Consider the following 5,639-nt stretch of genomic DNA (forward strand, 5'->3'; position numbering starts at 1 on the left):
GTTCTGACTGAGATACCACAGTTGGATAAAATTGTACCTTTATAACAAGATGACAAACTTGTTCCTTTTTTTTTAAATTAACACCTTGTTTTTTTATATTGACAAGAAATGCCAATTTTAAACTGAAATCTATTTATATTTGTTTGAAATAGCCTCACTAGAAATGTTTGTAGACAATAAAATGCAGTAGCTATATGCACTACATGAATTTAAGAAAAATACTGTTGATTATCTAAGAGGAAACCAATTGGTCTTTCATTATTAAGTGAACTGTCTCATATGCTCGTATATTCATAATTGCTCTTTCACCAAGCAAAATTACATTTTATCCTTATACTTGATTCTTCCGATAGAATTGTCAGTGGAATATGCGATTACTAATTGCAGCACGACGAATTCTTATTTGTGACAGGCCTGTTTAATGTCACTTACGAAATAAAGTGAGGAAAAAGTCATAGCATAGCATTTTCATAGAATAACTGAAAACCTATCGATCGGTGTTGAAAGGGCCAATAAACTAAGCCCCCCGCCCCCTTGACGATTGACTCTGAAGGTGCAAAAATTTTGATCAGCCCCCGAGTTTTCTTATAAAGGTTCAAAGCACTTGTTGACCCGTTTGGCCATCTATCCGGGACATGCGCATGTGCGGCTGCCACCCAATCCTCATCCCTGGTTCCTGTATTGCCGTTTAATCTATATTCATGGCCGTCCGCCTGAACAACCCACTCAAAACGCTTGTGCTTGGCGTCGTGGCCGACCTGAATGTCCCAGCCAAGCACCGGGCGTCTGGCGTCCTGGACAGCCACCAGACTGGCCCTAATGGATGACTGTAAATTAAGAAATTCTAATAAATGAATTGTAAATAAGGTTGTGTCATGCGTGCTGTGGATGCAATGGGCAGATGATGTAATTTTGCATCTCACTGTTGAAATTATCACAGGGTACTATTCAAATCATTTATCAATCCATCCATTCTCTGAACCGCTTAACCTCACTAAGGAGCCTATCCCAGATGACTTTGGGCGAGAGGCGGGGTGCACCCTGAACTAATTGCCAGCCAATCTGTTTTTGGAATGTGGGCGGAAACCGCAATGAATTTGAAGCTGGGACCTAAGTTTTCAGACGCCCTTACATTTTTCACTCTTTATTATATTCCAGCCATTTCTTAAAATAATTTAAGTTCATTTTTTCCTCATTAATGTACACACAACACCCCATATTGACAGAGAAAAACGGAAATTGTTGAATTCATTAAAAAAGAAAAATCAAGTATCACACAGCCATAAGTATTCAGACCCTTTGCTGTAACACTCATATATTTAACTCGGGTGCTGTCCATTTCTTCTGATCATCCTTGAGATGGTTCTACACCTTCATTGGAGTCCAGCTGTGTTTGATTATACTGATTGGACTTGATTAGGAAAGCCACACACCTGTCTATGTAAAACCTTACAGCTCACAGTGCATGTCAGAGCAAATGAGAATCCTGAGGTAAAAGGAACTGCCTGAAGAGCTCAGAGACAGAAATGTGGCAAGGCACAGATCTGGCCAAGATTACAAACTAATGTCTGCTGCACTTAAGGTTCATAAGAGCTCAGTGGCCTCCATAATCCTTAAATGGAAGACATTTGGGATGATCAGAACCCTTCCGAGAGCTGGCCGTCCAGCCAAATTGAGCAATTGGGGGAGAAGAGCCTTGGTGAGAGAGGTAAAGAAGAATCCAAAGATCACTGTGGCTGAGCTCCAGAGATCCAGTCAAGAGATAGGAGCAAGTTCTAGAAAGTCAACCATCACTGCAGCCCTCCACCTGTCGGGGCTTTATGGCAGAGTGGCCCGACGGAAGCCTCTCCTCAGTGCAAGACACATGAAAGCCTGCATGGAGTTTACTACTACTACTTAAAAACACCTGAAGAACTCCAAGATGGTGAGAAATAAGATTCTCTGGTCTGATGAGACCAAGATAGAAATTGTTGGCCTTAATTCTAAGTGGCATGTGTGGAGAAAGAAAACAGGCATTGCTCATCACCTGTCCAATACAGTCCCAACAGTGAAGCATGGTGGTGGGAAGTATCATGCTGTGGGGGTGTTTTTCAGCTGCAGGGACAGGACGACTGCTTCTACTAAATACTGAGCAAAGGGTCTGAATACTTATAGCTGTGTGATATTTGAGTTTTTAATTTTTCATAGATCTGCGAAAATTTCAACAATTCCGTTTTCTTTTCCTGTCAATATGGGGGGGTGCTGCGTGTACATTAATCTAGAAAAAATGAATTTAAATGATTTCAGCAAATGGCTGCAATATAATAAAGAGTGAAATTTTTAACGGGGTCTTAATACTTTTCGTACCCACTGTATGTACACAAGCGTGCGTATGTATGCACATTATAAACATGTTAGTTGGGTTCATTCCAGCTGAATGCTCAGTCCCCAATCCCCAACCAAGTGTGTGTACGTGTCAAAAAGTGATGATTGATGGCCCACACTCTTCAGCTTCCTTTCTCTCCGGTCCAGTTGTGTCACACATATCAACACACATCACCATAATGGATGACGGCAGACAGCTTTAGTAGCTGCTGCTCAGGCTCAAACATGCAAATGGACCATAACTTCCTCCACATGCAAATAAAATCATCGTCACAATGAAAAAAAAAAAACACTAAGACTTTGTGTTTCAGTCATCTTTCAATAATCTGCTTATGACCTTCAAGCGGCGCACTCATGGCAAAGCTTAAAGTCGAAGGGGTGCAACTTGCCTGGCTGCTGCTGTCGTTGGACTATAATGCACTGTGAAGTAGCGAAATGTCCACACGACAAGATGACGCATTCTGCATACGTCAGCATGGGTCCAAGAGTACGACAATAAGGTGGTTGTGGATGAGAATAGCAGTTAGCGACGCAACCTTTGACTATTCCAATCGCCGCTAGTCTTACCAGACAAATACAACTCACGGTGAGTTGTATTTTTATTTGTTTTTGTTTCTATGCTGGTCCGTCGAAAAATGTATTTCGGCCTACGTCAAAGCGGACCTTGGCACAAATATGGTCGGGGACCACTGTACTGTGATAGAAAAAAAATATCAATGATGACTTGGACAAAATGTTCATCACATTAGCGTCGACTGCAAGAAAATCTTGTTCAAACCTTTATATGTAATCAAACACGTCAATTTTGCCGAGACAGAAATGATTGAACTGATACATGAGTAGAACCAAACCCGCCGAGGCCACGCAACATCCTTTGAGTGATAGAGCCAACAACTAAAGATGCTGTCAGCAAGACGGAGTGGCAAGCATCTAAACACGGGCGTCCCCCTGAGGAGATAGAGAACGCAACAATTATATCTGAATAGGACAACTTTCCTTCTGTGAAAAAGGGAACACTGGTTTGTCAAGATTGTACTTTGCTACTTTTTGATCTAATCTAATCTGAAGCTCGATAGTCCCCCGTCCCCGTCCCCGCCCCCTCCTCGCAGAATGTGTGCGGAACATTTGCTGCAAATAGGAAGGGAAATGTCTTCCTTTGAAAAGGTTAAGAAATCCCACGCGTTCCATGCCATGTTCACTGTGTGCCCCCTCTCAACTCAGATTGGCTGTGTTCAATAGAAACGAGCGCTTGATTTGTTCACCCAGACGTACGGACAGCAAAGTCTCTTACGTCGCTGGATTTTCATTTTCATTCTTAGATTGTTTTTTATCGGCGCTATGTTGATTGTTATCGGATTTATCGACATAACGTGATAAGTCTTCAAATCGGCCCGATAATTGTCGTGCATCCCTCGTACCGTAGCGTGATAAGTGTTACTTCTATATAGACTATATTAACAGAGCAGGCTGAACAAACTAGACACAGGCAAAGTACTGCAGTTCGATCATTCAATAATCCATCAAATTACTTCAGATGTTACAAAAGAAGTCCTATCGAGGCACACAGGCATGTAGTATACACTACATACTGTATATCCTGTTTATATACAGTATATGTGACAGAGCGAAAACCTAAATTTAAGTGTGTTCATCCAAGCATAATCCTGAGCTGTCTGCGATCAAGCCGCAATGAGCTGAGTGAGACTGAGAAGGAAAGACATATAAAACCAAAATCTGGGGAGTGGTACCAACAAAGAAAGAGAAGGGAGTGGGAGGATAAATAGAGGAAGGGAGAGTGGTGGAAAAAGAAAGAAGAAAAGAGAGCAGGAGAGAGCCAGAGCACAAGCGAGTCCTGCATGTGTGTAAGTTCCCAGCCCTGTCAGGACCCTGTCAGCCTGTGATTTATGGCACCGAGACTGGGAGCAGTCTTCGCTGCCAGCTCAGTATTGTTACAACTGACAGCTAATGAGGCCAGACTGGCTTTCAAGCACAGCACTTAACAGAGGCCTCCATCTTCCCCACTCACCAGTATTCTCTAACACTCTATTTCTCTCCTCCATTTATTCCTTCTTCCAGGGTGGCGGCATGCAGCGTGCGGAGCTGCAACAATGCTTCCGGGGGTCCAAGCAGAAACTTGTCAGGCAGACTTAGATATATGAGCGGCACTGTGTAATTACCATATTTTCTCTCTCGCTCTCTCTCTCTCTCTCTCTCTGTCTCTCTCTCTCTCTCTCTCTCTCTCTCTCTCTTCTGTTGGCTATTCGGCTCAGCACAAAAATAAATGAGGGTGAGATCAGCTTCTCTACTCTTTGACCTCTCAACTGATTGGTAGGAGTATCATTTTTTTGGCAAGGTTTTCCTGAACTTTACAGCATTCAGCAACCCAAGTCCGTACTGCATGAGACCCTTACAGACCCTACAATAATCACTAGCAGTCTCTGCCTCCTTTCCACCATCCTCCCTCAGCCCCTAGTTTCATGTCAGTCGTGATTAATGGCACCAGGGCCCCAGCACGGCTTACGCTGCCAGTTCCAGCGATGTTCCCTTGATACTTAATGAACTCTGACAAACTTCTTTTCCCTTGCTTTGTTGTTCCCCTTCCCTCCAAACTGTTTAAAATGCAAAGCACGGAGCTGCCACGGACAGCACACCTTGGGGTTAGCTCTGCTCCTCTGTGAATTTCTCAAGAGGCTAATGTCTAAAAATAAGGTGCCACGGCGACTTTAAGTCAAGACCCTTAATTAGGTTTGCAGGTGATAAATACATAAAATCCAACATGTTTTTCTTTCTTTTTTTTATTAAAGAAAGAAAAAATGCACTTTCTTTTTAGTAAGTCAGCACTTCCATTTTGTTGTTGATCAGATTCAGGTGTGTGCAAACACTTGGTGGAAGTGAAAGTTTGCAATGAATACACAGGCAAAAAGCACTGTACAGTGAATTGTGGCTCCTACAGCCGTAGCCACATGACATAATGTTGTCCGGTCTTTGCTGCCATCTGCTGCTTTTAGTGGGTAAAGCATTTGCAACGAATTTTAGCAGCTGGTTGTTTCTTTAGTCACTAATGGTGTCGTGGTACATTCGCCTGGCTTTGGTGCGGGCAGGTTTGGTGTGTAATGTAATTTTCCTCGCAGGATAAATAAAATCTATCTATCTATCTATCTATCTATCTATCTATCTATCTATCTATCTATCTATCTATCTATCTATCGTAGTATTGAACTGGCAATGTAGCTGTTCGTCCACTAGAGGTCAGTAGCGCGCCTATTCGTCGTTTG

Source organism: Phycodurus eques, chromosome 3, assembly GCF_024500275.1.
Source record: "Phycodurus eques isolate BA_2022a chromosome 3, UOR_Pequ_1.1, whole genome shotgun sequence".
In the NCBI taxonomy this organism is placed as follows: Eukaryota; Metazoa; Chordata; class Actinopteri; order Syngnathiformes; family Syngnathidae; genus Phycodurus; species Phycodurus eques.